The sequence below is a fragment of the Anser cygnoides genome, chromosome Z (assembly GCF_040182565.1).
Source record: "Anser cygnoides isolate HZ-2024a breed goose chromosome Z, Taihu_goose_T2T_genome, whole genome shotgun sequence".
In the NCBI taxonomy this organism is placed as follows: domain Eukaryota; kingdom Metazoa; phylum Chordata; class Aves; order Anseriformes; family Anatidae; genus Anser; species Anser cygnoides.
In genome coordinates this window covers 31,478,126-31,500,856 of record NC_089912.1, presented here as the reverse complement: position 1 = coordinate 31,500,856, position 22,731 = coordinate 31,478,126, and positions in this window count along the sequence as shown.

Below are 22,731 nucleotides of genomic sequence, written 5' to 3'. Positions count from 1 at the left end.
GGCCCCAGAGCTGAACTCAGTGCTCCAGATGGGGTCTCATGAGAGCAGAGCAGAGCAGAGGGGGACAGTCACCTCCCCAGCCCTGCTGGCCACACTGCTTTTGATGCAGCCAGGATACGGTTGGCTTTCTGTGCTGCAAGTGCACACTGCTGGCTCATGTTGAGCTTCTTGTCAACCAACAGCCCCAGGTCCTTTTCCTCAGGGCTGCTCTCAATCCATTCTCCACCCAGCCTGTATTTGTGGTTGTGGTTGGGATTGCCCTGACCCAGATGCAGGACCTTTCACTTGGCCTTGTTGAACCTCATGAGGTTCGCATGGACCCACCTTTCAAGCCTGTTGAGATCCCTCTGGATGACACCCCTTCCCTCCAGCATGTCAACTGCACCACACAGCTTGGTGTCATTGGCAAACTTGCTGAGGGTGCACTCAATCCCACTGTCCATGTCACGGACAAAGATGTTAAACAGTGCCGTTTCCAATGCAGACCCTTGAGAAAAACCATTCATACCAATCTCCACCTGGATGGTGATCTGTTGACCTCAACTCTTTGAGTGCAACCATCCAGCCAACGTCTTACCCACCAAGTGGTCCATCCATCAAATCCACGTCTCTCCAAATTAGAGACAAGGATATCATGGGGGACACTGTCAAATGCTTTGCACAAGTCCAGGTAGATGATGTCAGTTTCTCTTCCCCTATCCACCAATGCTGTAACCCCATTATAGAAAGCCACCAGGTTTGTCAGGCACAATCTGCCCTTAGTGAAACCATGTTGGCTGTCTCCAATAACTTCCTTATTTTCCATGTGCCTTAGCATAGTTTCCAGGAGGATCTGTTCCATGATTTTTCCAGGTACAGAGGTGAGACTGACTGGCCTGTAATTCCCTGTGTCCTCCTCTTTTCCCTCTTTGAAAATGGGAGTTATGTTTCCCCTCTTCCAGTCAGTGGGAACTTCACCAGACTGCCATGACTTCTCAAATATGATGGAGAGATGGTTCACAACTACATCCACCAGTTCCCTCAGGACCCATGGATGTATCTCATCAGGTCCCATGGACCTGTGCATCTTCAGGTTCCTTAGCTGGGCTTGAACCTGATCTTCTCCTACACTGGGTGGTTCATCATTCTCCTAGTCCCTGCCTTTGCCTTCTTGGGCCCAAGCCATGTGGCTGGAGCTCTTGTTGGTGAAGACTGAGGCAAAACAGTCATTAAATACCTCAGCCTTCCCCATATTCTGGGTGACCATGTCTCCCGTTTCCTTCCAGAGAGGGACCACAATTTTCCTAGTCTTCCTTTTAGCACCAATGTACCTATAGAACCCTTCCTCATTGCCCTTGATATCCCTGGCCAAATTTAACTCTAAACAGGCTTTGGCTTTCCTAACCTGATCCCTGGCAGCTTGGGCAATGTTTCTGCATCCCTCCCAGGATATCTGTCCTTGCTTCCAATCTCTGTAGGCTTTCCTTTTCTGTTTAAACTCAGTCAGGAGCTCCTTGGTCATCCATGCAGGTCTCCTGGCATTTTTGCCCAACTTGCTCTTTGTTGGAATGTGTCACTCCTGAGTTTGATGGAGGTGCTCCTTGAATATTAACCAGCTTTCTTGAGCTTCTCTTCCCTCCAGGGCTTTGTCCCATGGTACTCTACAAAGCAAATCCATAAAGAGGGCAAATTCTGCTCTCGCAATCCAGGGTAGCTAGTTTGCTGTGCTCCCTCCTCACTGCTCTCTGAATGCAAAACTGCACCATTTCATGATAACTGCAGCCAAGGCTGCCCTTGAGTTTCACATTTCCCACCAGTCCCTCCGTGCTGGTGAGAATAAGATCCAGCACAGCATGTCTCCTCATTGGATTCTCTGTCACTTGTAGAAGGAAGTTGTCATCAGTGCATTCCAGGAACCTCCTGGATTGCCTATGCCCTGCTGTTCTGTCCTTCCAACAGATTATTAGGGTGGTTGTACTCCCACCTGAGAACCAGGGCTTTGGAATGTGAGGCTACTTCTATTTGTCTACAGATGAGCTGATATGCTTGACCTTATTGATCAGGTGACCTGTATCACACTCCCACTACAATGTCTCCTGTCCCTGCCCTGCCTTTAATCCTGACCCATAAGCTCTCAGTCAGCTCCTCACCCATCCCCAGGCAGAGCTCCATGCACTCCATTTGCTCACAGACACAGAGGGTGATGCCCCCTCCTCACCACCCCTGACAGTCCTTCCTAAAGAGCCTGTATCCTTCCATTCCAACACTCCAGTCATGGAAGCCATCCCACCACATCTCTGTAATGCCAACAAGGTCATAACCCTGCAGGCGTGTGTACATCACTAACTCCTTTTGTTTATTCCCCATGCTACATGCATTAGCTTAGAGACGTTTAAGTTGGACCACTGATGAATCTGGCTTACTGGCTGGAATGGATGGCCTTCCTTCATGCTGCTCTTCAGGTTCTCTCCTGCTGACCCGTGACCATTCTCCAGGCTCTGGGCATTTATCATTAACACTGGCATCAAACTGGTAGGAGTGGGACAGGCTGAGGTTCCCCTCCCCTGGTAACTCTAGTTTCAAGCCCTCTTCACCAGCTTGTGACTGAAGATGCTCTGTAAGAGCACCTCAGGCTTCAGGGGAAGACTCTTCCTTCTGCTGGTCCTTGCTGTTTCCTGCTTCCTTCCTCCAGCATTATTGCCCCCCCTCCTTTCTGTGAGTGCTATGAACAAAAGCTATGAACATTCCTGATTGGTATATGTATGTACCAATGTGTGTATGTGGTGTGCATGAAAGTGCAATTTCCCTTGTGTATATGAAAATGATTGGAAAGAACTTCTTGTAACCAGTGTTGGAAAGAGGACAATGATCTGTCTTCCACTGTGAGGGTCAAGCAACGTGGTGTCTGAGAGCTGGAGTAACAATGGAGAGAGAGTGCATGTGGTGGCTTTTCAAGAACCATCCAACTACTTTGGGCATTGGTAGAAGAGGTGCAAAGCTCATTTTTAACCTCTACTACTTGAAAGAATTGGAATTTTGAATGTGAACCACAAAAGTAATGAAAAATAAAAATACAATATTTAGCTGGATTTAAGTTTGCTTTAAGTACAGTACTTAAAATAGGGTTCACTGTTTGACAAGTAGTTCCTTGTTTCTATTGTTTTTTTTTTTTTTTTTTTTTTTTCCTGTGATCGTTTTTATTCTAGTTTAGTGTGTAAGATTTCATTTTGGATAAGCTTTTCCATACTTTTCCCCTAAAATATTAGCTTTATCATCCCTAGAAGTTGACCTTAAGAAAAGCTAAGCTAGCAGAAACCTGCAACATAATCATGTGCTTTGTAAACACATGTAGGTCTCCTTTTCGTGGTCTTGAGTTATTTTGGTTAATTTTATTACTCTGTGATTCCTTCAACTGTATTTGTTTGTTATATTTCTGAGACAATTCTAGCATGAAATGTGTCTCTAATCTGTGCAAGTTAAACAAGAGTACTTAAGATTCAGTTCATCAGTGTCAACCTTCACAACTCCAAATCTCAATGCTCTTTCTCTGAAATGTGTCTTATCATTTAAGTATCCAACGAATTTTCCCAAATGGACAGATTTGGGTCCAGTATTTAACATCACTCTGTTATATACTAGAAATTTTGGTTATAATTGAAAACCCTGTATGTTTGTTACCTGACAATTTTACTAATGCCCCTGTGCCTCTGTCTGTCTCTCTGTCTCTCTCTCTCTTCTTTTTTTTCTTTAATGTTAATTCTTAGCTGATACTTTTGGACACATGAGTTCACACTTTAGTGTTTTATGCACACATTGACAAACGGCGAAAGATTTTGAAAACTGTGTTTTCATGGCTAAGAAGGATTTTGCCATGATTTCTCTGTGTCTGTGATCCTCAGGCTATAAACTTCCATTTTAGGAAACAATTTTAGGAAATAATTCATGTTGTGATTTGGAGATTATCTAATATTGTGAATCCAAACTCAGATGTTGCAGAATTTCCCTTCCCTTCCCTTCCCTTCCCTTCCCTTCCCTTCCCTTCCCTTCCCTTCCCTTCCCTTCCCTTCCCTTCCCTTCCCTTCCCTTCCCTTCCCTTCCCTTCCCTTCCCTTCCCTTCCCTTCCCTTCCCTTCCCTTCCCTTCCCTTCCCTTCCCTTCCCTTCCCTTCCCTTCCCTTCCCTTCCCTTCCCTTCCCTTCCCTTCCCTTCCCTTCCCTTCCCTTCCCTTCCCTTCCCTTCCCTTCCCTTCCCTTCCCTTCCCTTCCCTTCCCTTCCCTTCCCTTCCCTTCCCTTCCCTTCCCTTCCCTTCCCTTCCCTTCCCTTCCCTTCCCTTCCCTTCCCTTCCCTTCCCTTCCCTTCTTTTTTTCTTTTCTTTCTCCTCAGCTGCACATATTTTCTTTCATGATAATAAAGTTTCTTCTTCTAAAGAGCCCTTTGAGATATATAGCCATCATCCGCTAAGTACAGGAATTGTTGGGATGGCATATCTTGGAAGGAGTTTATCCTAAAACTTAAAGAATTTGCCCATCTTGCATTAGGAGTCATTGACTGTAATACAAAAATTGGTACCTGGAGCACTCTTCAGCTCTCTTTCATTTATCATTTTTATCAGATTTTATGTGCTATTCCAATAAAACACTGAACATTTTTATTTTGCTATTTTGAGGCAAACTTAAACTTCTCCATCTCTGTTTGGAAACAAGAAATGTTTGTTTCTTTTTTTGATGAAGGAGAATCAACATCAGAAAAAAGCATTTTAGGGGAAAAAAATATTTTTAAGGATAGACTATAATGCCCATTCTTCCAACAGCCAGGTTTTAAAGGTCTATTGCAGGCTGGAAAATTGAAGGACGGTTAAAAGGTCCTTGATTTATCACTCCTTACTTTTCTTTCTGTAGTGCCTCTGTATGTCCTAAAATATCTTAATTAAAGCTTAGACAGTTGTGTTCACTGTGTGTCCTTTGGCTGCAGTAAAAGCATAGCCATCCAAATAAAAGCTGTTTTAAAGCCAGAAAATTAGTGCCAGTTGATTTTACCTCTTGGTGAAACAGGCCCGTCACACTAAGGGGAAGGAGGCAGCCTTGGAGGACAGTTGACCAAGCTGTCCATGTGACTGCTTTTCCTTGCTTGATGTGCAGGTGTGTGAGGAATCTTGGTCAGCTCATCTGAAATACATTCCTCATCTTCCAGCTCCCTTAGTTAAATTGATTTCTCCTTCTTGCTACTCAGTGATGGTTCCCAAGCTGTGTACGTTGATTTGTTTGGAGAGTAGGAGTCATGAGCATGGTGCACATGAGACTGCCTGTTTAAAACTAGGTGCCTTCTTCTGGGGCTAAGCGTGTTTCTTAGGTGAGCTTGGGACATGTACTATTGGAAGAGGGGATACCATCACTGCTGGTGTTGGACAACATCCTAATTTCTGCAGGAAGCTGATTCCCCCTCTTCCCACTTGTAGAGCAGGTTTATATTGTTGACCTACTCTTTGAAGTGCCAACCATGCCTCTGTCCTTCAGAAAAGTGTCACGATGTCCTCTTTTTCTCAGAAACATAAAAAAAGATCTAAATTCACTAAGGGAGGAAGTGCCATCAGCCAGGAGTACAAGGAGAAGAGGAATGTGTCGTAATTTTAGAGGGAAAATTTGCAGCCAAGGAAGCAGTAGGTGAGACTCTTTGCAGTCACTGCGTAATTGGACCAAGTACTAAGTGGTTGGCATGCACAAGCAGTACCAAGCTGTTGGTTTGCAAAAGGCTTTTGCTATAGGAAAAACAAACCAACAAACAAAAATCATGAAAAACAACAACAAAGAAAGGAAAACAAATGAACCAAATAACCCACAAAACCAAAACCAAAACCTAAATCAACCAACCAATACCTAAAAAAGAAAATCTGGAAACCTGAGGAATTAATAGAATAATCTTACAGCACTTATTGAGTTGCACCTGACTCCAAGGGCTGTGATCAGTGGCACAATGTCCAGTGAGAAGACAGTCACTGGAGCAGTGCCCCAGGGTGAATGCTGGGGCCAGTATTGTTGTACCTCTCCATTAATACCTTGGATGATGGACAGAGTGCATCCTCAACAAGCTGCAATGGTACCTAACTGGGAGGAGTGGCTGGCACATCAGGGAGCAATCAGCGCTGGCAGACCCTGCTTTGAGGAATGGGCTTGGCCTAGATGACCTGTGGAGGTGCCTGCCAGCTGCAGCCATGCTGTAGCTCTAATTTTGTGTGACACCTTACTTTATGCTTTGACCAGTTTCCACAGGAATTTGTTTTTTACTAGTACTTAACTACATTGCAGACCGCTAATGGGAGTCTGTCCTCTGTGGGTTTCACCAGCTGTCTCAAGTTCATGATGATAGGCACCTTGCAGCTCAGGCTGAGCATGAGAGGGGATACATAAGGGAAAGTCGCAAGGATCTTTACATGGCCATGGCCATGTTTTTCTATTTACTAGTATGTAACTGCTCTCTTCCTGAGAGCATTGATAATGAATAACTTTTGCTGTATTTGTTTCATACAATATTGTTCTTGTGAACCTCCAGTGCCTTAGACACATTTTTTCTTTCACAAGTCTGTTGCAAAATGTTCTTCCCTCAAGCCTCATCAGCTGAAAAATGTTAGGGCTGCCATGGTCTTAGAAGCAGCTGGAGGATAACATGTCTTCATTGCCATCAAGGACAATAAGTCTTTGCAGAAATGTTCACAGCAAGGTCCACTGCAATGGACAATGTGTTTCCACTGCGGAAATTAGGGTTTTTATTTTTATTCTTTTTCCCTTATGGAAACCTCATTTGCTATATAAGTCACAAAGCACTGCTCCAGAACATTCACTTGAAATGGGCTGTTTGATTCACACGTGTGTCTCTGACATTCTGGATTCCTGCTACTTTGTTTCAGAGTCGATTGCAGGGTTAATTTAGTCTGACTCTTCTCAGATGGATTATCAGATCATGCTTATTATACTTTTTTGCAGTTATCTAACATTAAGCATAGAAAATGAGAAAAAAAACCACAAATTTGAAAAAAAGGTAAAGTGAATGAAAAGTTGTTCTTGTGGTTTGCACATTTGAATGATAAGTTGACTTTAAAAAAAAACAAAACATTAAATGGTACTGAGTATAAGCTCAGTCTTGCTACTTAATACATGGGGGAAGCCACACATGAGTGGGTGAGTTAGTCTGCCCCAAATATGGGAAAACATTTTCCTTTCTGGCTTATTTGCCATCACAGAAGTTGTGTTACAAAGGACATTACAAAGAGAGGCCTGTACTCTGTGATGTCTGGTGGGACAAGGTCCCACCATCCATGATCTCCTGTCTGGATTCTTCAGCCTCTGGAAAGGACCACACTTACATTATATTTTTCTCTTCAGTGAGATACTGATAGGATCTGTCTTTTTCTGTCCACTTGGAAATTAGAATTTTACCATCTTTTGTTTACTGTCAACTGCTTTTGAAGTTGGTTAAGTGTGGAGTGGTTTTTTTTTTTTTTTTTTTTTTTGTTTTTTCCAGGAGTGGAATAAGGAAGACATCAGAAGATGAGGATAATGTGATTGCATATGCTGGATTTTAAGATGTCATTACAAATGCAGCTGTGTTTAAAACACAAAAAGTTCATTACACTTGCTAGTCTCTGAGGATCTGGCAGTCTCCCAAGAGTTACTTTGGGCAACAATATTTTCATAAGCAAATAAAGGAAGTATATTTTATTCAATAAATGCAAGTTGTTTTTGTTGTTGTTTTTATTTGTTAGTGAAAAAAAAAAGAAAAATAATAGAAGGATTGCTCTCAGTTTAGTCTTGTCTTGGCAAATCATGATCCTACTTTATCTTACTAAGACCTCAGCTGTCCCCAAAACACATGCTCTACACCGTCAACTGGCAGCATCGACATTTTCCTCTGATTTAGAAGTCAGACTGAGTATGTTGTCAAAGAAATATTAGAACTGCATTTTCCAGAATGTCATGATAATTATAAACTTTTCTTCAACCAACTAAAAAAAATTACTGAATTTGCATTCTGTAGGAAAATGTGCTTATTAGGAAGCACTTTTTTTTTTTTTTAGTGATAAAAATCTTATTAAAGGTAGTACATTAAAATAAAAATTTACCTCAATGAGGATATGTAACTTGACACTGGAAAATGGAATTTGTCTGGAAGTCATTCAGATTTGCAAATCTAAGGCTTTTCTCTTTCTCTAGGATACAATGGTTTGCAGACAATTGATTTACTTATGGTTAATGATAGCAGTATGCAAGATGTGTCCCAGATGTAGTGGAAGATTAAGAAGTGTGAAACATTATTGTTTGTTAGCTTTTCACAAGCTACTTGCTTGTAACTATATAATTTCATCTGTGATTTAATACTTGCTCTCCTTTCACTGTCTTGCTGAATAGCACGGCCTTTGTAGAAACCTAATCTGAAGGACATAATTCTAAGAGCCAGTAGAATGCATCAGTGCCCATTTAGGTGCTGGCAAAAACAGATAGACTGAGCAATAGATCAGACAGCTCTCCTGGAGTTACTGAGCAGCCATGCAGACGTTCTTTTCTCATGGGTATAAGAGCAATAATCTGCGGGATGTTTTCTCCTTAGCAACTTAAAAGGAACGCTGTCAATCTGAGTTCTTGAAATACACTGATTCAAATGGTACACATTTGCTGATTGTTCACAGCTGAATGACATGTGCTGGACATAAAATAAAATAAAATCTTAAATGAAGTTTTATGTCCCTTTATTCCTGTTCATGAGGCCATGAGAAGGACAGGTCTGGTCCTCTCTGTGTTGTTCTGAGGCAGACTGCTGCGCTATCCTGGTACTCCCTCAGTTTGTCTGCACCAAAAGGCAATGTTCTTCTCTTCTGAATGCTCACACATAAAATAAATTAGTAAAACTCCAGTAGCTGAAGAACTAGAGTGGAACGAAATAGGTCTGTTTTTCATTCCTGGTTTTGCCGCAGATTGCCTGAACATCCTTGGATGGAGTTTGGTTTCTGTTATATGGAGGTGCGTTCTTTCTCTATTTAGCCTGGAGCTTCAGGGCAGAGCCTGACTCACAGTGTGTGTTGCAAGACAGACAATGGCAGGACCAACTCCTCCTGCTCTTGTGCACATGAATTCAGGACTGATGTACTTTTGCACTGTTGAGACAGTGGCTGCTCACTGCCTACTGGATCTGATCTGTCACTGCTATTTATGGAGGGGCCTGCAGTCACACTGATAGTGCCAGAGCCCTGTTAATTGGTAGGTCTCATTCCTGATATCAGTCATGCACAACAGAAGTGCTAAAGGCAGCCTTATCTAAAAACTCAATTAAGATGGTTGTCTTGTCACTACATTAGTCATGGGTGTGTCATAGGGGGACAGTTTGACAGAACTTTGTTGTACTTATTTGAGGGAGAAAGTGGAAAAGCATGTTCAACAAAAGGAACAGAAGCCAAGCCAAATCCCCAATGATCTATTCTTCTTCCTGCTAAGTGGTTACATGTGTTTTATTGCTGAGCATCCAGCTAAAACTTTCAGGGATGTTTTTGTGGGGTGTGCCGGGAGTGCTGACTCAGTGCAGCTCTTGCAGCCTATTCAACAAAAACATCTGGTTCGGCTCTGATTTACACTTGTTTGAAGAGAGAAGAGCAGGTGCATCTATTGCTGCAGTGGGAAGCTGTCAAAAGAAGGGACCTTTTCCCACACCGCACTCAGGGTGCCTCTGCTGTGGCTTGGGAGCCATTGCTTCTGGGACTGCTACTCTTCAAAAGCCTCATATGCCATCTCAGCGCATGAATGTTAGGTATCCTCCAGTCTTATGACAATGAGAAAGTACTATTTCCTTCTTACATGGGATAATTGGTATCACTAATGAAGGATTTGTCTCTTTGAAGCAAATGCCCTGTTTCAACCTGCAGAGTATAATTAAACTGGTTTAAATTTGGTGGATTTATTTAACTGAACGGAACAGATCTTACCATGAAATAGAAATATCCACCCAGGAGCTCAATGGCTGGTATAAATTGTTGGAGCTTTCTCTTACAAAAGCATTCTGACCTAACAGAACCACTTAGAAGAAGTGTTAGGTACTAGACACATTACCATGCTGGCCCACCACAATCCCAGGAGATGAGAAGGAGAAATGAGGTGAGTCTGGCCCTGTGTTGTCACTGCTGAACAAGACTGATGACCAGTTCTGTGATGGGTGCTAGCCATAACGAGAGCTGGTTGAACAGTTCCTGATTTATATTTTTCAGTACTAATGTAGCAGTCCATGAGAAGCACCACGATATATTTGCATTTGGAAAATTCTTTTTTTTCAGCAGTCTGGCATAAATTTGAAGTGTAGTGACTATGTATATTGTGAAGCTAAACTTGATAAAGTAGATATTCAGTCCGTAAAGCTACAATTCACCAGTCCATGTCTCCAGGATTAGGCTGGCACACTGGCATGAAGCTGGAATAAATGCTGAATGGAGATCTAATTCTTCATCATCGGTGCTTTTGTGGAAAAGGAGGCCAACAACATCCTGAGCCAAATTAGAAGTGTTGCCAACAGAGAGACAGAGTTGATCCTTACCTCAGGTCAGCACTGGTCAGAGTCTTCTACAGTTTTGGGCTTCCCAGAGAGACATGGACACACTGGAAAAAGCCCAGTGAAGAGCTGTGAAGATGACTAAGGAATTGGAGCACCTTCTCTGAGGAAAGGCTGGAAGAGCTGGGACTTCTTCAGCCTGCAGAAGAGAAGGCTCAGGTGTATCTCATAAATGTGTACAAATATATGATGGGTAGGAATAAACATGAAGCTACAATCTTCTCAGTGGGTCCCAGTGGAAGGACAAGAGGCAATAGGCACAATGTAAAACAAGAAAAACTCCACTTAAACATCAGACTGTATAATATCTTGAACAACTTGCTGTAGGAAGGGGGATTTGGACTAGATGGTTTCCAGAGGTCCCCCCCAACCTCAACTGTACTGTGACTCTGGGATTTTGTCACCGAAGAAAGTCCCAGTGTTACAGCAAACTGCACATTGGGTACAAAAATGCCATGTTCTTAAAATCAGCTTAATTGTATGCAGATTCGGTTCATGTGCCACTTAAACTTTGCTCATCAGTCTCTCATTCTTGTAAATACGGTTCATACTAATTCAGATAACAATTCAGATAACACTGTGACAGATCCTGCTGGAGCACAAAGGATTGTCTAAAGTGTAAGTAACCCCAAGAATAACAAGAACATTTGAGGATAAGGGTGAGCAATACCCTGACTGTCACACAGTGACAGTGAGAGCAAATGAGTTTAGCTAGCAAGCTGAAAATGCTCTTCTAAGTACTCAGCCAAACACAAGGTGGGATCTAAAAATCAAACCACAATGCTTCCATTTTACACATCATTTTGCTTTAAAAGGTCCAGTTTGTTAAATTCCATGTAAAGTTTACATGTATTTTTGCAGTTATATATGGTGGGATTAACTCTTCAACATGTGCTTTCTTAATAATGCTTCTTGCAATGTACTGGATAAATCTTCCATAGTTGCTTCAGGTCTGCAGGGGCAGGAATTAGTGAAAAAATGATGAACATTTTGACTAAATTAACTGTATACAACACTGAATATATGGATGACGTGGACCATTGGAATAAAATTTTTAGTTTCCATGGGTTTGCTTTCCAATGAGATGTAATTTCTGTTCTCCAAAAGGAAAACATAAGTAGGATAAACTTAGTGAGAACAGGAGTCCTAAACCCAGTCTGTGATGCATGCATTGGAAAATAGCAAGAAAAATCCCATTAGACACTGTAATCCCAAAGAGTATGGCCAAGGCTCACTTGTGGTTTGGGAACACAAGTTCACCTGTACCTCAGGACAGTGTTTGTTATCTGGCAAAGACCTCACAGAGAGCTTTTGAAGCCATCAATGGTAGGACAAAAGCACTCCAAGATATTCTAATGTTTTAGGTCTATGTAAGAGATCCCTAATCTTCAGAGAAGCTCCAGTGCAAAGCAGCACCAAGGCTTTCCTTAAACACTTTAAAACACTATATTATCAATGCAAAAACACTTCTGTTACAACACACTAGTTATGCTGAAAAAAAAAAAAGGAATCTGAATATTTTGTGGAAATGGCAAAGTGTTGGGGATGGACTTGCAGTACTGCGATGTTGTGAGAAAACATTTTGACTGCTGGAACCCATTAGGTCCATACCCAGCCAGTGTTGCTTTGTGTTTGCAGGTGCCTGCCGCATTCCTGTTTGTCTCTTGACAGCTATTTTCTCATTTCAGGTACATTCACTCTGTTGGAACACTGAATGTGCTTTAGCACACAGCTATTATTTTAAAACACCTACTCTCACCCACAATGAACAAACAGGCTGTAAAAGCAAGGGTGACTTCTTTCTGCATGTATGTGATGAGGTTTCTTACCTGGAAATTGACCTTGACACCCATTGTTCTCCTTGGCTTTCAGCTCAGCAAGCATAATTTCTGTCAATTACTAGGCAGTAGAACATATGACTGTGGCTTAATTAGGGAGCAAAGAAACACAGCACTTTGTTCCTTAATTCAAGACTGTGACTGCAGTGTTCAGAAGGCTTTTGTGTGTTTCTTGCTGCAGGGTGCAGCAGAGTGCTGAAAGCATCTAGGCTCTGCGGATACAGAGAGCATCGGACAGGCCTTCCCACCCCAGGGGTCCAGTGTTGGATACCCAACACGGTAACTGGAGAAATGGCACAGCTGGGTGAGGTCTGCCACGGTGCTTGCCTTTGGAGTGCACCATGGAGAGCCTCAGCAGGAGAGGGGCCGGGGTGACGCATGCCATGCAGACATCCTTCAACATCCACATCTTGAGCCTCCCTGTAAACAGCTCCCATTTTCCTCACACACATGACTTAAGATCTTTAAGAATCACAGGACTGAAGGATAATTCTTCATCCCACAGACCATGGTGCTCAGGGCTTTGTCCCGTGAGGTCTTGAAAACTTACAAGGGTGGAGAAAACTTGAAAACTCACAGGAAGAGCTTTTTGCTATACTTAGTCTGGAGTGCTCTTGTTCAGCTTTTGCCCATTGTCCCTCATTCTACAAGGCTGTGAAGAGCCCGGCCCCATCTCCACAATACTGTCCCCGTAGGTACCGGAAAGATCTTAGGTTGTGGTGCTCCCTGAAGCCTGGTGTCACCTGGAAATTTGATGAGAATGTGCTCCACCACTTTCTCCAGCTCGTTAATGCCCCAAGAAAGTATTACCGTTAATTATACTAAATCTGACTAGCCTAGATACCCTGAGAACTGCTCTCATGCAATTGAGATATATTTTATCCTATTTGGTTTTGAATTTCAAACTTAATTTTATTGAATGCCCTTTTGATCTGCCCTGAGGGAGATCAGGAAAAGACACTGCTGACTTACTTTCCCTGTTCATTCGTAATATACTTTATTATTATTATTATTATTGTTTGTAATTGTTATTGTTATTGTTATTATTACTTACCTTATTAGGCTAATTTAATTTTGTAAGCATTTTTAATCTTCCTTTTTATTCTTTCAGCATCCTCTGGGAGATGGAATTATGCCTAATTCACTCTACTGTCCAGAAAAGGATTGTATAGATGCTGTTTTTCTATATTGTCACTTATTTCTTTTGCATCCTATTAGGTGCCTAACTTCATAAATCACTGTTTCATGTGAAAGAGAAGCTTTTATGGAACTGATCTTGCTGGTTGTTTTAAGTGGGCAAAGGTGGGGAATTTTAATCTCCAGAGAGGCTCTGTGTGTGAATACACATATACACACATACAAATAGAGACCCACAGATAAGGATTATATTTTTTTTATCTCCCACAGAAAAAAAAAAATCTATAAGAGTGTTTTCTCCAACTGGCATATTATTTCTCCTTTTGCATATTACTGTTTTTAGTGTTACAATAATACAATGGTCATGTTGGCACTTCATCAGTATTTAAAAGACCCCAGCTAAATTTTTTCCTTCTCTCACAGAGGTGCTGAAGAAGGTGGCTGAAGCAGCTGGGTTATGGACCATAAAGAATCCCAAGCACAGGGGTCTGATTGGGATTTCTGACCCACAAAGACAAACATGGTTGTTTGGTACAATCAGATGTTCTGTGGTGATAGCAGTCTGCCAGGCAGGTTGATCCAAGTGATTTCTATGGAGTAATGAAGAATATCACTGTGAAATGAGTAGCAGTAAGTCAGACTCTCAGCTGCCATAAATGAGCACAGCTCCAGTGAAATTAAAGGACTTCTGTGCTGGTCTGCAGCAGATCAAGCTCTAGCCTGTCACTTGTTTATTTGTTGGTTTGTTTGGCACCACTGAGATGAAAGCCCTGTTCCTGAGACATACCAGTAAACTGACACAAATGAAGGAAATGCAACAAATGAGATCCAAGCTGTGTGTAGGAAGAGAAGTACAAATGTGATCCCACAGTAGCAACACAATGATATACAAAGCAAGAGTTAAAAATAAAGTGTGGATGAGGGACAGAGGGAAGGAAGGAGTGAGAAAGAGAAGGATGAGAGGAGAGAAGGAGAAGGTGAGAGAGGGAGGAAGGTATTTTGGGGTTCCCTTATACAAATGCATTTCTCTTACAATTTGTTCCCTTATAAAAATACATTTCTCTTTACAGTATCATTGGCCATCATGTGGCTGTTGAATGTGCAATTCATGTTTTTGATACCTGATGCTGCTGTCCTAACTGGGACCCTGGAAAGGGAGTGCAGCTGTTTATGTGGATGATGTTTATATATTGTCCAGTGTAAAGCAAAGATGTGATGAACAATGAGGACAGGGAAAAAGCATCACGTGCATATTGTAAAATCTGGAAAACAAAAATAATAAAAAAAAAAGAGGGAGCAAAAAATTGCAGAGCAACGTTGAAATAGGGAAAACAAAGTCATTTGAAATGGAGCACACACATTCTCTGTGGGTGAGAACAATGTGGGAAGCATGGAGCTGGAGGAGTGGGCAAGGCACTGTTGTCAGTGTTGAATTAGCAATAACTGAGCTGTATTCCCTGCACTGCCTGAGCAAAAGCACTGTGTCCTGAAAGAGGAGAAAGTAGGCACTGTCTGTACCAACTCCAGTTCAGCTGCTGCATTCAGGAATTGGCAAGAAACTTTGAAAACCTATTAGGAGGCAGGAGGGAACAGCCAAGCGATGTGGGTCTGTGAGGACTGGCTGATGGGGAACCTATAAAACTGTAAAGGCTGAGAGCCTGGCTAAGTACAGGGATGTGACTGCAGCATGTCTGTCTTTAAGGCAGAGGTGGAGGAGCCTGTGGCTGAGTTACAGACTTCAGGTTTACCGCAGACAGCTCTCAGCTCATGAATTTTCTGCATTTATTATGGAGAACACTAAAATGTGTGTTCACACTTGGTCTGCTAAAGCCCTGCTGGGTTTTCAGCAGGAAAAACTGATCTATAAAAAGACAGAACTCCTGAGAGGTGGAATATAGAATAAATGGACAAAAATTTTAAATAAGGCAAAGTTGAGCCCTCTGTGACTGTTGAAAACATCCACAAGCACTGTGCTTTGCAAGGGACTGCAGTAGTTGATGTGGTATGTCTGCCTTTGCTTTATCTGTGCAGCTCATTAGCAAACGCAAGCAGAATCTGAAACCCATGCTGGTTGTCTCCATCTGGGAAGTTCCCACGAGGATGGTGGCAAATTTGTCAGAAGGTTTTATAAGGAGCTGCCAGCCAGTGGGTCTCCAGGAGACTGGCCTGAGAGCAGGCTCTGTGGGCAGTCCTTACGCCGTTATGGTGACCTGCACATGAGAGTGCATTTGAGACCTGCCCAGACATTTTAGAGGGAGGCACAGCCAAGTCTGGGCACTGCAGGGAGAGCCTCTGCAACCACCTGAAATCACTTCTAATATGGCATTCATTTTTTTTTTACCAGGAGGGAAGCATGTTGTTTTGGCACTGAGAAGGAATGGTGTTGTTGTCTTGGTCTCTTTTCATTCATATTTCCCAAATATTTCTTGGACTGTAACACATGATGCAAAATTTGTTTACAGATTGCAGCTCTTGCTGCGTACTGCACACAAGATGTTTACCTGGTTGTCTTTTTCTGCAAAACTTGTTTCAACCGCTGTGCATTAGGATTTTGCTGTAAACTAATATATGCAACATCTCATCTTTGGGATTGCCTGTCTCTGTTAAGTTAGGCTCTGATCCAAGCAAACACTTCACTGTGTATTTGAAGATAAGCCTCCTGCCCTTGCTGAAGTCATTAGGACTGCTTGGGTCATTAGTTCTGATATATGTGTGCATCCACATGACTAGCAATGTTGCTCGGTGGCTATGAGAAAATACTTCCCCCTAGGTAGACTGCTGACAAGACACAGGGCAGGGGTTTTGTCTGTAAAAATCATGTAATTACAAAAACTCTTCCCCTTCAGCTTAGCCTGATGAAATCCGTGGCGTCTCTCCAGATGAAGACTGGAAATGTTTTCCTTCCTTTTTTAGCTCACTGGGTTTGTGTGTGTGTCACAGGCACTTTATATCCTTCTAGTATATTTATACTTTCAACTTATTGATTGGTAGATGGGCTGATAGTCCTTTGGATTTATTTTGCTGCTCATTTACAATTAATTTGGCACAGGCATAAAAGATCAACATTTATTCATTTACTGTCTATTCACTGCGATTGTTTTTTAGAAGGCTTGAAGCAAAAATAGAAGAGCCATGTCCTAGGCAACTGGCCGACACGAGCATGGTTCCAGACATGTTGCCGTCAGATCTGGCTGCAAATTTTATCTGCATTTTCCAAAAAAGTGGGGGACTCTTAGGCCATCTGTACAGATGTGAGGACCCCCCAGTGCAGGGCTGCTAAAGTATATGAAGACGTGACATTTCTCAGTGTGCACAATGGGCCCTGCTGGAGGGCATAGAAGGGGAAAAGGCTGTTGTCCTGGGGGCACACCTGTGTCCCCCAAAATCTCTTGAGGATGGTGTGCACTGTGTGGAGCAGAAGGCACGCTGTCAGATGGGGAAGGGTGACCAGAGAGGCCCGGGGCTCTTGGAGAGAAGACAAAAGAGATGACCCTGCTGTTTTGCCCATCGGCAGCCCTGTTGCTGGAGCTGAGTGATGGACTTGTAGAAAAACTGCACTGTTCCTGAGCCCTGATCATTCGTACTCCACCAGGCTGATCACACACCGTTCAGAGTATTCTCTGTATCACTTTTCCTAGCTGCCAGTAACAACTGCCTGTAATTTGCCTTGATAAATACAGTAGGTTTGAGCATTTAATTCAAAATGACAATTTAAGGTTTCAAAGCTGTTCACCTGCACTGCAATGCTTTAAAGATCTCCCAAATGCAATCTTTTGTATGTGCTTAAAATCTGCCTCTGCCACTACTCAAATATATTTATAGGCTACTGGTGGGCTGCCTATGAAAATTCTCATCCCACAGTTTTTCCTTCAGGTTGGTGAATGCTTCTATGTTTCATGAAGGTTAATGCTACACAGTGAGAGAACCAGCTGCTCAAGATGGGATTGTAAATGCCTGCTAACCCCCTTAATCTGTGATCTCAGTAATGCTTTCTCTGCACTCTGTAGAAGCGCAGATCTGTATCGCTCATGCAGAATCAAAGGGTTGTTTCACTTCCCTTGATCCTTGCAGTATATCCACCTATGTTTCCTTTGAATCACTCCTCCAAATTTTCTTCTTCAGTATTCCACTCTCATCCCCCCCACCCAAAAAAAAAAAAAAAGGAAAAAAAGTCTCAAAAAAAGTCCCCTATTTTCCTGCCCCCCTCCTCTCAGTGTGCAAGCATGCCCAAGATGAATCACTGCATAATTATGTTCCTATTGCTGGTATCCTTCCGTTGGCTCTCCCTTTCCGCTTGTTTCGTGCTTGCTTGCCGATCGAGCCTAACATGTGGAGCTGGTTCTCTGATGGGGTTCAGGAGCACCAGGGAAAGCCTTTATCCTGGGGACACTTGAGAGCCTCCAGCCCAGAGGTGGGCTCAGAAGGAGGCAGGGAGTTCTGGCATTTGAGGCAATTGTGGGTGCTGGGTGCCTTGTCATGGGGAGACGAGGGCAGGGCAGGACTTTTTTTGGCAGGACTCTCTCCTCAGGTGGCTCGTGGTAGGCCAACACTTGGTAAACAAAGCAAGGACTGGAGGCTTGGGCCTGTCCATGGCGGATGCTCAGCTGCGGCTCCTGGGGTGGGAGAGGCTCTTCATTACTGCTCCCAAGAGGGCAGCAGGGTGTGGGGAGGGAATTGCACAAGAATGATCTAGGCTTTGTGATGAGATAGCTTGTTTGGTTTCAGAAATGAAGGAGTCAGGCCGGGACACACATGGAGATGGAGGCCTGACCTGGGAGACTTGGCCCTCAGCTTCCATCTGCCAAAAAATTGTGCGGGCTGAAGCTCTCAGAGGGCTCTCAGGAGTGCCAGAAATGTAAAGCAGCTGGGTGCCCAGTCCCCACATCATCCTTGAAAAGTCCCAGACACAGAGGTGAAACATGGACCCTGTCCTCATCCCTCCCATGCAGCAGGTGCGAGGAACCTGCAGGGTGCAGCTGCAATCCGCTTCACATGGCATGGGAGCTGCAGGGACTCCTTGCTGCTGACCTCTCCTGTTTCACAGCGGCCTCCTTCCTGACTCAGCTGTACCCTCTGTCAGTTTGTTTTAACCCATCCCTGCTCTCTACACTCTCCCTCTTCTGATTTCTTTTTAAGTTGGTGGCCAAAGCACCCAAACTGCAAGTAAGTCCTGATTAAAGACACAGCTCTGTTTCTGTAACAAACACCACTCACCTGAAAAATTTTGGGATTGTATAGTCACGCAGCCTGCCCAGCAGCTATTTGCATACCAGCACTAGTGTGGAAATGTAGACAAGTTCCTAGAGCCATAGTGGCACAAAATAGTAATTTGGGGGTTGCGAGCATATTTCTCCTAGGACTTTTAAAAGAGCCATGCCTGTGTGCAGTTTTGACATGTAAGCCCTATGCATTGTCCTGGCTTCTATGGAGGTGGCACCTGCCGTCTCTTTGTATTCCAGGCACGTCTTGCTCCACAACGAGTACGTAATATCTGTTAAATCACAATTTTGTTTTTGCACAGGGGAATGTCTTGTGGGAGAGTGAGCAGTATCTGTTTTTGGAAACCTGGCACCAGGGCTGGTTTGATGCGAGGAAGAGCTGAGATGTAACGCTGGTTTACTTTGTGGAGGTGCACTCAGCCAGCACCCTATTTGCTTTGTAGTTCCTAAAGAAAAATCAGACATGCACAATGGGCGTTTCTTTCAGTGGTGCTAAGATACTGTGATGAAAAGCCAGCCTGGAAATATACTCACTTCAAAGAAACACCAGCCCAAAATGTGCTCTTGAGGAGTTTGAAAGTTAGTCAGCTTAATTAACATTTTGGCAGCTAAACACTAGCGCGGCTGTTTGCAGGGACAATGGCTAGGATATCGAGCACTGCGGTTCTGATCTGCTGTACATGTCCAACCTCCATTTCCACCCCTTGGTCTCTCTTGTTCATTTGCTCAGCCCACAGCACTCGTAAGGGCATCCCCAGGTGCTGCTCGAACACCACTTGTAGTGAACTTCACAGGCGCTTGGTTACCCCTGGGTCCCATCCTCACAGAGCTGCCACCAGCCCCAGCCAGCAACCCCAGCTCTCTGCAGGAGCAGCGTTTCCTGAGGGGAGATGCAGTCTTTTTCTCTTCTCACCCCAGGTGTGCCTCACCTTCCGGCTGCCACTGCTTCAGGTTTCTGTCATCCCTGGCTCTGGGTCTGGCAGTTACAGAGCACTGGACTCTCCAGGCTGCAAGCTGACCTTCTGCTTTTGTCTGGCCAACTCTTGTCCCTTTTGTCCTTCTCAGCTGTGTCCTGGCTGCTAGTTTTCCTGTTTTGTTTTATGTGGTGTTTTTTTTTTTTTTTTTTTGTGCTGCAGAAATACCATTGCTTCAAAACCCTTTTGTGGGTGCACTTAATTCTTTAGCTCCCCCTTCTTAGCTGGTGTGTCTTCCAGCCCCTAACGGCCATGCAACACTCTCATGCAGTACAAAGCCATGCTGACAAAACACGTGGCCGTGCTGTGGAGCTGGGGTCTCCCCCCGTTCCTGGAAGGCAGTGCCTCTGTTTCCCCTTTGCTCCATGGCCCCTTCCTTGGCAGGGCAAGGGGAGATACAAGTGCTGATCTCCTCCCGTGTCACTGTGCCTATGCGGTGCCCTGCAGGGCTGGCTGAGAGGAGCTGTGTCCTCTTCTCTGCACCACATGCTCCCTCTAGGATGCGCAGAGTCCTCCCCCTGCTCCTCCCTGCCCAGCGTACGATTTTCCCAAATAGATACAATACGGTTCTTAATGCCTAATTCTTATTCTGAGAATACTTTCCAGCTCCTCGCTGGTAAGATGATTAATACTGCATTGCCCAGCCAGTCACACTATCCCCAGCGGAGCTATAAATAAATACCACCCAGCAGTTGCATACAGCAAGCCCTATTTTATTATTTTCCATTCATAATACAAAACATGAGAAGCGACTGCCGTTTAGAGAAGATGCTGAGTAACAGCTACAGTTTAGTGGGAACTTTGCTTTTTCATCCTCCGGCTTCCAGGGGGCAAAGAAATCCCGTGCTTATTTTTGTGTAAGTTTTACTGGTCTCTAGTTGTGATGCTTATTTGCCCATCCAGTTGGCTGGGGCACGTGTTTAAGTGTGTGATGTGCTTCCTATTGCTCTAGGTAGAAAGTCTTTTCCTTTTCTGAGTGAGGTGAAAACCCTTCACCGAGTCTCGCTTTGTTCAGTGGGAGGTGGGTTTCTTAGCCAAAATGCAAACAACTGTTATGGTTGCCATGGTATCTTCATTTCTTATGAAACAGAAGTCCCTTCCAATGTTGGGTAAGCAGTTTTGGTTAAAAAAAATAAATAAATAGAAGATTTGAGACATATGAGACATACAGAAATATTCCATTTTTAGATATTAAAAATGTCAAGGGAGCACTGAAGCCCTTCTCAGGAATGGTTTCCACTGACATTTTATTGATTTATTTAGGATTTGGAGATTTCATTAGAGAAAAAATCATGAGAGCTATTAAACCCCAAGCTATAGAGATTCCAACCCAGAAGTAATTTTCAGCTGGCCTTATTGGTGACCCTGAGATCTTTAGTGGTGTCCCTGGGGAAGGCGGGAGCATCAGAGGAGGGATGCAGGAGAGGAAAGGGGCTGGTGCCTGTCTCTGGTGGGACGGTGGTGCTGGGGGTGGTGGTGAGGGGGTGGTGGTGATACCTGAGGGTGGTCCAGGCTCAGGGTGTGCCCCCAGGTCCCTGGGGACAGCGAGGACACAAGCCCTGCCTGCAGAAGAGCTGCCTTATGCCAACATGGGCAGCTGTATGCTGTGTGTGCTGGCCCAGTAGGTGCTGGCCCCTCGGTGAGACTGCAAAGCCTTGAAAGAAAAGTGCACGTTTTCTTCTCTTGCTGGCTCCTGTGGCTCAGGGACTTGGGAAAGGCTCTCACTGCTCTTACATGAACACTTCCAATTAAGCGGGTTTTGTTTTCATCCAGCTGCTATCTTTACGAAGCGTGTTAGGAAAAAAATATCTGCCATTACAGTATAATGCACCAAAGCCTAGCTTTCATCAAATTCAGTATACAATATGCTTGCAGAAACATTCCATGCTCATGATTCCAGCATGACTTGTTGGAAAAAAAAGTTCAAGACTCTTACTAAGACATTTCATAGGATATGCTTCTTCATTTAGTTTACAGAAGCCTGTGCATCCCTAAAGATGACCCCCTGCCATTCCCTTGCACACAAATTGATCTATATTCTTTTTGCATGATATCTTTTCCAGCTTGCTAACACACTTGCTTCATGACTACCTCTAAGCACTTAATGGCTACCAGTAAAGACATGCTTTCCTGGAATTCAGCCCATGGTAAGCCCTTGTAGGACTGCAGTCTTCATGGTTTCATTGTATGAACTCAAACATGGAACTAGTAAAAATATTGCTGAGGAAATGAATTACAGTCAAGGTGAGGATTTACAAAAAAGAAAACAACAGAATGTTAGCTTTATGTTTTGAAGCTTTTGGACGTTGGTCATATAAATATTTTTTAAATCCTCATTGGATGAAGTTCCCTCTTGCTAGATTTTGGTGGAAAAAGATCAATTTTTATAGAAGGCTAGGTAAACTGTAAAGCAGTCACGACCCAAACTGGAAACTTAACTTAAATATGAGAAAATAACCTTATAAAGAAACAGCTTAAAGACTCATTCATACAAATTTAGTCAGCTCTCTGGCCTCCTGTTCTAAGACTGGGTAGAGGATGAAGGCTGTCAGTTGCACATCCCCGTTGTTCAAAAGTCATGGGTATATCTCTCCTGGCTCGCAGCACTGGGTTAAAAGTCATGAGCTAGGGGTCGGGTGGGAAAAGAATTCCTCTCATTAAGTGCTCACACTCCTCTCTGTTTTTCCTCTCTTTGCTTTAGCAATCTAAAGCACTCCAGGTTTCTCCCCACTGCCCAGCTTCAGGTGCCGGTGCTGCCCAGGGTGCTCCAGGCCATGGGAACACCAGTGCTCTTGCAGGCATTAGTGACTGGGAGCAGCTGGGATGTGTCATGTAGAGCAGAGACACACAGACTTGCAGGCAGGCCACCCTTCCTGTGGCTGCTCTTGGTTAGGGTTTATCCCCAGACAGTCAGGAAGTTTCCACACGAAGACAGCAGGCTGCAGCTCCCACCATCACAAGGTAAGTTTATCCTCAAGCTCTCTGTTCAAGGACCTGCAGCAGAA